This window comes from Pinus tabuliformis, chromosome 3_2, assembly GCF_031772625.1.
Source record: "Pinus tabuliformis cultivar Carrire ecotype Pingquan chromosome 3_2, CPIR1, whole genome shotgun sequence".
Taxonomy (NCBI): Eukaryota; Viridiplantae; Streptophyta; class Pinopsida; order Pinales; family Pinaceae; genus Pinus; species Pinus tabuliformis.
This window is the reverse complement of record NC_142302.1, coordinates 85,788,076-85,800,988: the sequence shown is the minus strand read 5'-3', so window position 1 is coordinate 85,800,988 and position 12,913 is coordinate 85,788,076.

Sequence of the window (12,913 nt, the reverse complement as noted above, 5' to 3'; positions counted from 1 at the left end):
CGAAGAGGTTTTACTATTGGCCAAATTTGAAGAGGGATGCAATAGAGTTCGTGGCTAGATGTTTTGATTTTCAGTGAGTGAAAGTGGAATCTAAGCATCTAGGTGGACTTCTACAACCGAACACGATTCCAGAGTGGAAATGAGAAGTCATTTCCATCGACTTCATCATATTTTTGCGAAGGCAGTGAGACATCGTGATTCCATGATGATTATTGTGGAGAGACTGACAAACGTTGCACATTTCATTCCGGTGAAATCTACATTCTCAGCTAGCAATGTAGCACAGTTTTTCATCAGAGTTGTGGTCAGACTACATGATGTTCCAAAGAATATTGTGTCATACAAGCATGAAAAGTTCACTTTCAAGTTTTGGAAGGAGTTTTTCGCATATTTGCGCACAAAGTTGGCCTTCAATATAGCTTATCATCTGTAGATATATGGACAGACATAGAGGGTCAACAGGATATTGGAGGACATCTTAAGGATATACATGATACATCAACAACAAAAGTGGGAAGAGTATCTTCCACTAGTAGAGTTCATGTACAATAATGAATATCAAGAATATTTGAGGATGACTCCTTTTGAAGCATTGTATAGGTGGAGTTGCAACACTCCCATGAGTTAGAGTGATCCATTTAACAAGGTGTTGATTGGACCAGATATGTTGGCAGACGAAACAGGAAATGCAGGTGATCAAGAAGAATCTAAAGGTAGCACAGGATAGGTAGAAAATCTACGCAGACAGGAATACGTTATTCAATGAATTCTAGGTTGGGGAACAAGTGTACCTACACAGCAAATTGAAGAAGGGCAAATTGCAGATTGGATCATGTGCCAAGCTGCCACCACAGTCTTGTGGACCCTTCAGTGTTATTAAGAGGATTGGGGAAGTATCCTATTTAATTGCACTACCTTCGATAGTGAAAGTCTATGATGTTTTCCATGTATCATTGCTTAAGACGTATTTTAAGGATGTTGATCATGTGATTGACTAGTATGTATTATAGGTAGAACCAGATGGAGAATTCCTACTGGAGCCTCAACGTATATTTTAGAAAAGCTGCTCATGCTCTAGAACCAAGCAATCAAGCAAGTTAGAGTGCAACGAAAGCACTTTGAGCTCTGTGAAGCTACATGGGAGATGGTGGATCAGATACAGGCTATGTAGCCTTCCTTGTTTGCTGGTTGAGGCAAAGCATTTTTTGGCTTGGTGTTTTGGTGTGGTTTGTGGCATATGTTTTGATGATGATGATTTACATACATATGTATATGGATGTAAATACCGCCATGAGCTATGTTATAAAGCTACAATAAGTCGTATCAGTGTCATATCATGATGATGTTATGTTGTTATGTTTCATGTTGGTTTTCTTCTTAGGAGGTTGATCATTGTAAATACTCCATTGAGCTATGTCATAAATCTCCATCAGTAGTATATTTTGCTTACAACACTTTTGTTGTTATAGTTGTTCCCCGAAAGGGGAGGGTTTTGTAACAACCCTCGTGAAAATTCCATGTACTAAAATTAATAAAGGAAAAATAATAACCATGAATGATGAGACACTTATTCCAAGTTGATTTTGGGAAAAATCCTAGTGCTGGGGATCACTTGTGATTTTTTATGGCTACGAAAATTGGTAAAGGAAATGGCTAAGGCTTTCGAAAGGAAAAATGGCATTTTGGCACATTTATTTATCAAAATAATGGAAATTAGGAGAAAAGGGAGGTGGAAGGTCACAAGTTGCATGTGAGAAGGAAATTGAAGGAAAATAATGGAAAATGAAGGAAATAGAGGCCTCATTCATAAAAATTCTTCTCAGGATTAGTTGGTATTATTTTGTCAGTTAAATTTTGGAGATCTCTCATTATTCTCTCTCTCTCTCTCTCATGCTCTTGGAGACTTAGAGTTTTCTTGGACCACTCTTGGAGGGTGTAGCATATTTGGATTCTTAGAGCAGGAAGGAAAATGAAGATTAGTTAAGTGCAAGAAGGCATCGGGACTAGAAGCTACATAATATTTTCTTGCAGGTATTGAGTTGCATGTATGTTTCCTTCACTAGTTCTAGCATGAATGTCATATGCATGTGGATTTTTGGTTATGATATGACATTGGCATGGAGGGTGGCTGAGATTGATAGTGGATTTCCTAGCCTTGCCATTTCCTAGATAGCCATGGTGATTGTGGGTTTACTTTCATTGTTTATTTTTGGTTGGTTCACATGTTTCCCTTAATTGGGTTGAGTTATTAGTTCCAGGAGGCCCTGGTTGGACAAATGCTCTAAAAGTGTTGTAATAGATTAGTTTGAGTTACTAGTCCTAGAAGCATTGGTTGGACAAACACTCGGGAAGCAGTTGGTGGGTTGATTTATTAGTCTTGGAAGCCCTTGTTGGACAAACGCTCTGGAAGCCATGTATAAGTCATGGGTTGATTTACTAGTCCTGGAAGTCTTGCCTGGAAGAAACGCTCTGGCAGCCCTAGAAAGCTTGGATGGGGAAGAATTTGATGATGGTTTCAGTGATGTCCGACCTAGTGGTGGAATCACTATTTAATGCGTTGATCTGGATGACCTTTGCAAGCCTGGATAAGTTTTGATTGATGTGTTCTATGAGATCACACATTCATGGTTGGTATATGGCACAGGGGTGAATGACTAAAGAGATATTTGGCTAAGCCATTCTATAGTTGGGTGGAATGTGTAAGTCCCATCCCGGGTTTGGATTTTTCATATTTAATGAAAGGTTATTTCTCCTTGTATTTCTCTAAGCATTTTGATGGATTATACTTGGTCTATATGGTTGTACTTTCATGAGTATTTCTTCTACTATTATGTTAGTTATGTATGTGTTTTAATATAATAACCATATATGGCTTTCATTATGTTTTTACTTGTAATTGAATGATAAATGTATCTATGACCCAATGGATGGAATTATAGTTGATGTATTTAGGCATCAATGGTTCTTAGAGATTCTCAGCTAGGCATGAGATCCCTATGCTTTGAACTCTTATTGACACCTGTATATTACATATTCATGGTTGGTATATGGCATAAGGGTGAATGGCTAAAGAGAGATTTGGCTCAGCCATTCTATAGTTGGGTGGAAAAGTCCCATCCTGGGTTTGGATTTTTCATATTTAATGAAGGGTTATTTGTCCTTGTATTTCTCTGAGAATTCTGATGGATTTTATGTGGTCTATATGGTTGTACTTTCATGAGTATTTATTCTTCTATTGTGTTAGTTATGTATGTGTTTTAAGACAATAACCATATATGTCTTTCATCATGTTTTTACTTGTAATTGAATGATAAATGTATCTATGACCTAATGGATGGAATGGTAGTTGATGTATTTAGGCATCAATGGTTCTTAGAGATTCTCAGCTAGGCATGAGATCCCTATGCCTCAAACTCTTATTTACACCTATAGATTACATATTTGTGATATGTTTGATCAAATTCATGTCATGGCTAGTAGGGATGCATTCAAGGTCTTAGATAGGTATTTTATTTAATACATCCATTTCCGTGTTATTTTATTGTTATGAAGAGATGGTTAATTTTGGGCAGTGACCTGGGCTTAAGGCCTGAAAAAGTGGCTCAAATCCCTAAGTTGTTGGCATAACACTGACAAATTTAGTCTCTTGTCGCTAACATGCAAGCTTGTGAGACTGACTTGGGTTCGAGACATTGTCATGCTTATATCATGAGAGCGACCAAGGCTTAAGTTTTCCAGAAGCTTAGTGGCACCAGAGGGAAAGTTGTCTAAAGTATTGGATTGGTTCTTGAGGGTCCTGTAGCTAATGTTCAATGTGTGTATCATGTGTTTCCATCGATTCCACTTCCTTAACGTGCCTTAGGAGGTCGAATCATATCATAGTGGACTCTCGTTGCATGTTTACCTCGGTTGACCGGTTGCTTAGGTAGATGTGGGAGTAGGGTGTTACATATTGATGGCTTTGTTCTCATAAATCATTTGTCACGTTGACAATTCTTCTGGAGTAATTGATAAAACATTATTAGGATACAAAGATCAATACCTTCTTTATCCAATTGATAAATCTCAAACAAAAGGGTTCAATTGTAGAGCACATTGAGAACTTCCAAAGATTGAATATCATGGTAAGTAATATTTCAAAGGAGCATCCGACTGATGTTTTCATAGGGGCTTTAAGGGATAACATCCAATATGAGGTTCATATTTTGGAACATAAGTCATTGGAGTACTCATTCAAGATGGCGAGAAACATAGAAATAAAAATTATGACAACTAGCACTACCACTCACAATTATAAATAAAGAAGTGTTGTTACTATTAGCCTCCCACAACCTGCAAACTTAGAACCAAAACAACTAGAGGAAAAAATTAAGAAAAAGGGTCTTTGTTACATTTGTGATAAAAAATACAATAAAGGTCATAATAATCTTGACAATATTTTTTTTACATAGTTTGTGAAGAAGAGAATGAAAAGGAAAAAGAAACATCAAAAGAAGAATGTATATGCTAGGAACCAACCCTAGGTTTTGAAAAAAAAGAAATAACTTTGACCATATAATGCATTAGCTGGAATTACCATTCCTCAAACTCTCAACTTTAAAATACAAGGATATATCAAGAAGAAAAGGATAATAGTATTGATTGGTTCATGAAATACACATAACTTTATTCATAGCAGAGGATTTGAATTTCTTTTTATATCCAACACCAGAGTGTCAAGATATGGTTGGAGATGGAGGAACTATAAATTTCACACAGAAGTGCCATAATATCATCCGAACCATGGAGGAATATGTATTTCATAGTCCAATGCTTTCCATTCCAATGTCAAGTGTCAATGTTGTACTAGGAGTCTAACTGTTAAAATATTTGGGGACAATAGATTTTAATTTTCAAGAATGTTTCTGGAAAACTTTATGGGAAGGAAAGTATATTGAATTAAGGGTATTGCAGGGAAACCTGGGCAGATAATCAACTCTAATGGCATGAAAAATCTTTTGAAAAAGGAACAACGAGGGTTAATTGCAAAATTATGCTCTCTATATGTTAAAACATCAATGTCATCCATTTATACATATCTCCAAAGAGTCATTGGCAATCATTCCAAGGAATTTGAGACTTAGAAAGGTCTCCCACCTATTCATGATCATGATCATGATATTAACTTGATTGCAAGAAGAGTTCCTCCAAATATCAGACATTACAAATATCCTTATGTCTAGAAGAGTGAAATTGAATGTATGGTTGCAAAAATGGTAGAGGAATAATTCAACCTACCTAAATTTATTTATCTTCTCCAATAGTATTGGTGTAAATGAAGGATGGATCATGGAAAATGTGTCTCGATTATAGAGAGCTAGACAATCTCACTCTTAAAGAAAAATTCCCCATTCCTGTCATTGAAGAATTGTTAGATGAATTACATGGAGAAATTTACTTCACCAAGATGGGTCTTCATTCAGGATATCATCAAATTAGAATGAATACAAATGACTTTTCAAAAATAATACTTGAAACTTACGAATGTCGTTATGAATTTCTCATCTTGTCTTTTGGCATTACTAATGCAATTTGCACATTTCAAGGCTTGATAAATTCCACTTTTAGACCCTTCCTTACAAATTTTATCTTAGTCTTTTTTATGACCTAGCAATCAAGAAAAACTTTTGGAAAGATCATGTTCAAAATGTTGATAGGGTGCTCAAACCATTGAAGAAGAAATAATTGTATGTAAAACCCTCCAAGTGTTTCTTTGTGGTACAGGAAGTGGAATATTTGGGTCATATTGTATTTCATGAGGGTGTTAAGGTATACCCTAAAAGAATTAAATCCCTTAAGCAATGGAAAATTACCACAACCTCAAGGAATCTTTGAAGATTTCTTGGGTTGACAAGGCATTATCGCCAGTTTTTTCCGAATTATAGGAAAATAGTGGCATCTCTAACAACATTACTGAAGAAATATGCATTTTATTGGACCCCAAAAGATACTAAGGATTTTGAACATCATAAAGAGGCAATGTGAGAAACTCTAGTCTTAGCTAGAACAAAATTTACAAAAAACTTTATTGTGGAATGTGATGCCTTAGAAAATGCAATTGGTGATGTTTTAATGCAAGAAGGAAGACCCGTTTCTTTTGAAATTCATCCAATCAAGGAAAATAATTTACATAAACATATTTATGAGAAGGAAATGCTGGAATAATACTACATTCCTTGAATCAATGGTGCTGTTACCTAATTGGAAAAAAATTCACTGTAAAATCGAATCATGATAGTATTAAACAATTTTTGGAACATATATTATCTTCACAAGAGGCAAAAAAATGGGTGACAAATATGTTGGGTTACCACTTTCAAATCATCTATAGAAAAGGGAAGAAAAATCTTGTTGTATATACACTCTCAAGAAAGGATGAGAATGTGAAGTCCATGTTGTGTGCCATTTCTATTATCCAACTCAATTAGATAACTAAAAAAATGTAAGAATGGAAGAATGACAAAGAGGTGTTACACTCATTCAAAATTTGCAACAACATCTGAGTGTTTCTGATAGATTTAACTAAAAAAATGAAGCAATGTGGAACAATGATCGCTTATATCTATGTAACAATTCCCAACTCAAATAAAAGGTTCTTTTGTAACTACAAACCTCTCTTGTAGAAATGAACTCAACATTTTTGAAAAATTACCACAAGGTGAAGAAATAATTCTTTTGGGATGGTCTTAAATATGATATTCAAAACTTTATGCCAAAATGTTTGGTTTTCAAACAAAATAAAATATCGAGAATTAAAACCCCATGTATTTTACAATAATTAACTATTTAAATTCAATTTTGGAGGAGGTATCAATGGATTTTATCATAGGTCTACCCAAGTTGAAAAGGAAGAGTATAATCATGGTGGTAGTTGATACACTTACCAATTATGCACACTTTTGCACACACACTGATCATTTTAAAGATAATACAATGACAAATACATTTGTAGAAATAACTCCAAACCTACATAGAAACCAGAAGATTATTATAGGTGACAGAGGTCCCATTTTGACTATAAATTTTTGGACATAATCATTTTCTTTTCCTTGTACTCAATTCGCTCATGGCTTCTCTTATCATCCTCCATCTGATGGGAAAACTAATATAGTGAACAAATGTTTGGAAGGATATCTCTGTTACTTTTCATGTCATAAACAAACATAATGGGTCAAGTGGTTACCTCTATCAGAATGATTGTATAATACTTATTTCCATATCAATGTAAAAATGGCCCCGTTTATGGTGCTTTATGGATATCATCTACATTCTATCACACCATCTCTAAGATAAAATTATAAGGTTCAAGAGTGGAAGGTGACATCAAGAATCAACAACAAGTTATATAACTCTTCAAGGATAACCTGAGACTGGGGTAGAATCAAATGCAACAACAAGTAGATCAACATCATAATGAAAAATATTTTGACGTGGGTGATTGAGTATTTTTTCCAATACAACCATACAAAAAATTGTCCTTCAAGAAAGACAAGAGGATAATTAATTATCACACAAGTATTATTTCCCTTATAAGGTGTTTCAAAATATTAGTGTTATGGCATACAAATTGGAGTTATCTACATTTTTGTGAGTACGCCCACTTTTGCATGTTTCATGCTTAAAGAAGATCATATTGGAGCTTGAAGCAATCATGAGTAAGAAAAAAAATCATATTGGAGCTTGAAGCAATCACGAAAACAAGAATATGACACTCATAGAATGAAACAATTCTAGAGTATCTCATTTTGTGGAAGAACTTACATGCTGAATATTCCACATGGCAGTATGGGTATTTTATATTGAAGCATTGATAACTACTCAAGTATTGTAGAAAACACATATTTGAAGTAGATGGGCATGTTAAGTTGCCATAATACTAGTGTAGCCCATATATTATTATTATTGTGCCACATAGAAGCTCGCTATTGTTGTTGTTGTTACTTACTTTAATTTTTTTTTGTAGGCCCTAATTATAAAATGACCCTTTAGGCTCCTACAAATACCAACGAGGTCTTGACATTTGAATCATCCAAGAAATATTTATTTATGTGATGTAAAATTAGGTTTCCCCCTCAAAGTGGCTTATTATCAAGGGGTCGATCTCTTTCTTCTTATGCTTTTGTGTTATCTTGATCTCGGTACATAACATTATTTTATTAGGTTTAGTTTTTTTTTTTTTTATATATACTTGTTTCATTTTGTTACTTTAATTTTTTATTATATATTTTCCTTGAAGATGAATCATACTTATTGTTTTTTAAGATCAACAACGACATGCTTATATAATATATATAAATGAAAGTTATAAATATATAACATTGTACTTGTCAATGGTGATGATATAGCCTAGCAAAAGCAAGGTGATATAGATTATGAGAATGAATCCCAAGAAATCATTGAAGATGTCAAAAAAACTAGTACATAGTGAATTTATGCCATTAAAATTAGCATTTTTTAACTAGTATTTTATTGATACAAATTTGTTAGAATTGATATTTTTGTGTTCTAAAGTTTTCTGAAAATTTTTATAACAAGAAGTTAGTTTACAAGCGTACTTTTAAAAAAATGGGTATCTTTTGAGATATATTATTAAATATTTAATAGTTTACATGCATTATCATGGAATAATGTTTAAAATTTTGGGTAAGTCAAATTACATAAAAAAAATAATTAAAAACAAAAATAAATGAAATAAAAAGATTAATGTAATGTAATGTAAGAAATAAAATAAAGGAATAAAAAAAAAATGGCCCATCATATTAGTCTATGGTATTGAGAATCCATGGTTTTCATGTAAAATGTAACCTATTTAAATGTTAAATTAAAACCAACCTAGATCCATCTTAATTCTAAATCTACCAAGCACTAAGAGGGATCAAATCTCTTTATATACAAAATTATTTTAGAGTGAAGAGATTTGATCCCTCTTTACGCTTGGTAGATCTGGAGTTAAGATAGATCCATGCTCGTAGTATCTCTTCACTTATTATTAATAAAAATACTTCCATTTTTTGCAATAATAAATCGCCGATTTATTTTTTACTAACCATGCTCACCGTCCTTCCATTGTTAATAATACTAACTCTCCCTTAAATATCAATAATTTTTTTATACTAACCATTATTCATCCCTTAGTATTATGAGTGACCTCTCTTTTTTATCTAATAATAAAGTTATTAATATTCCTAATTTTATATTAAATGATCATGTTTTCAATATTTTACGAAAGGGTTTAAATTTCTTTGTTTCCCCAAGGATTACGATTGAGGATATCATGTGATGTATTGAATATGATATTAAAGAATTACTTGATGGCACTAAGGAAATTATTAGAAAATGTTGTGTTATTGTTCTTAAAAAAGCTAAGCCTCGTAGGAGAAATATTACTAAGCTAGATTTCCTCTCTATAAAAGCTCTCACGAATAACCCTGATATTGTTATTCTTAAAGCTCATAAAGGGGGAGCTCTTATGGTTTTAAACAAAAAGGATTATGTGAATAAAATTATGGACCGCCTTAATAAGATTGAGGGTTACAAGAAGCTCAATAATAATCCTCTTAACAACGTATCAAGAGAAGTCACTAATTACATCAAGTCTCATAATTCCTTCAACCAAATTAGTAAAAATATGGTGGAAAATAAACCCCTCACCCCTAGAATATATGGTCTTCCTAAGATTCATAAGGATAGTTCTGCTTTGATACCTATCGTTAATACCATCGATGAACCCACTTATTTTCTGGGCAAGTTTTTAGCTCAAAGGCGGAAGCCATTGGTGGGCCCTACTACTGTCTTCGTTAAAGATTTATATTTGCTTGCTAGTGAATTTGAAGATGTTAATTTAGATCCTTTTGATATCTTAGCTCACTTTGATGTGGTTTCTCTTTAAACCATGATTGTAATTAATGAGGTTGTTGATATCACTAGTGACATTACTGATTCCAACATGACCAAATTCATTGGGTTATGCTTGAGCTCCACTTTCTTCAACTTCCAAGGGGAATTTTATGAGAAAGCACGTGGAGTTTCCATGGGTTCCCCTCTCTTCTTGGTTTTTCTGAACATTTTCATGGAAGACCTCAAGACCAAATCCTTAGACTCCCCACATTTTAATTCAAAGATATGGAACCAGTTTGTTGATGATATTTTTGTTATTTGGCCCCATGATCATTAAAAGATATATTTGTCCAAGCAACATCTAAGTAATCCATCTAAATTTATCAACTTTACCATGGAGCATGAAAATAATGGTAGTCTTCCATTCTTTGAAATTATTATTTCCAAAAATTATGGTTCAATTTCGCACTTGGTGTTTTGTAGAAGACCCATATGGTGTAGTAACTCCAAATTGAGTATCGTCATTATACTATGTAAAAATTAGGTGCATTAAACACCTGGGTCACTAGAGTATTAAGGATATATGATCAAAGTGGCCTTAATGATGAGAAAACCCTCTTGTTGAATGTTTACATAAAAAAATGGTTGTAAGAGATGTGTTGGCATCAAAGCTTTCCATAAATCCACTCAAGGTTCTAGGTCAGATAGGGACCTCATGGATCCTATCCCCAAACTTCAACTTCCCTATATTCAAAGAACCACTAATAGGATTGCTCATATTTTAAGAAGGAATCAGGTTTTTGTGTCCTTCAAGTCGTTGAATAACATTCGAGGCATGTTGAGTTTTGTCAAGGATCTTATCGATCCTGCCAATATGAAAGGTGGATATTTAATTATATGCTCATGTGCTGGCCTATATGTTGGAAAAAAAAGTTTAATCTATTAAGAAAATATTCAAGAACATATTTTTGACATTAAAAATTGCCGGTCTTGCTAAGTATGTTGAGAAAAAAAAACACTATATTTGCATTGAATTCTTTTGGACTCTAGCTAATTTTGACATTTGTAATCACAGAAAGTTCAAAGAAACCATTGAGATTGAAAACAAATCTGGCAATTTGAATAGGGATGATGGTTGGAAGATTAGCAGGAACTATATTCTTGCCAATTCTTCCGATTTGTTTCCCTCTTGACTCCTTTCTTCCTCCTTCCCTTTTTGCTTTTTGTTATAATTCTTTTTTTTTTTCTTTTGGGTCTAATGAAGATTATGATTAATGGTATATTATTAACCATAATTTTCACTTATTTTTATTAAATATTTATTACATATATTGATAATTGTATGATTACATTTATTCATATATATTTATCTGAGATATTTTTTGCTTGTTTGTCCAGTTGTCTGAGTTTAACTTCAAGGTTGACATCTGGCATGAGAAACTGGGGTTGAACGTCATCTAAGCCATCAAAATAAATTGGGGATCACACTTGGCATCAACCACCGCAGCCCTTAACATGATTGGATTTTTTCCCATAGAATTTTGACCCGGTAACTTTCACATCATGAAGTGACTTAAAAATACACTCCATCACCATCTATTCTATGCCCCATTTGCTATTTATCCCCTATATTAAGTAATATTATTAATTATTATTTTTATTATTTTTCTTCATTAATTATAATATTATATTCATATGTATTAATAATAATACATATTAATAATATATTAAAATAGACTTATATATATAGATATCAATTTTTGTTTTTAATATTTAATTAATTTTGACCATTGTTTTATTATATATTACTTAGTAATATTTTTTTTTCCTTTCCTTAACATTTAAATATTTTCTGAATTTTTCCATTGTAATTATCTTCATTAATTAATATTATTAAAGGTATTATTATTTTTTTACTATTATTATAATATTATATTATTAATAATACATAGTAATATATTATTAGAAGCCTATAATTATATATATATAATTAGATTTGATCATTGGTTTATTTTATTTTAATTAGTAATTATTTTCATGTTTAATATTTATATATTTAAATTGGTCATCATTTCATTAATTACCCTTAATTAACATTGTTAATTTTTAATAGACCTCCTAACTTTTATCTAACCTAACTTTATGTTTTTTGACTCGGCATCTCTCGACGCTGTCAAGCAAACTCAAATTTCGTATTCACGCCACAGTTGCTGGCTCCAAAAGTTGACAATCAAAATGTGTCATGTGATGAATTCCAAAAAGCTTGACCATTTGAAAAAAAAAAAATCACAAATTTCGTATCTATGCCACAGTTGCTGGCTCCAAGAGTTGACAATCAAAATTTGTCATCTGAGGAATTACAAAAAAAACTTGAACATTTGAAAAAAAAAATTAGTGCAAATACGGCCTTGAGAATAATTTAATGCAAATATATACAAATATTTCATACTATTCGACAATTTAGTTCGCATAAAGTTACTTTATAAGAATTCTCTGGAAAAAGTTACTTTATAAGAACACTGTTCAAGCTTCCGACAGGTCTGCCGGAGGTTTCGTTCAGTGGAATGCAACATGGCAAGTTTTGTCCTTTCCCGCTCACTCGCCTTCATTCTCAAGTAATTGGAGGCGCGTAAGAGTCAACACTTCCAACACGGAATGCAATTAAAAGATGTGCCCTTTCATAGCTTTGTCGCTGAGCCTGAAGTGGTAGCTAACACAAATGTAAAGCTATTGGGCCATATTCAGAGTTCGGTACAGGGCGCTGAAATTGGACAAGGACTTCGAAAAACGATTAGGTTTATGCAGATTGTCTTCCTTGGATTATATGGATCCTATTGTGTTGATTATGGTGTGCCTTTTCCACTAAATGATTTGATTACACCGACTTTTTGGTTGCGCTCTCCATTCACTGAGTTTGTTTTTACACGGTCGGCAGCGTGAAGATTTGAATAATGTTAAATACACGCACATGCTACCAGAGCACCTTAAAACATTTAAACAGTCACCAGTCATTAATTCAAAAATTCCAATAAAAAAT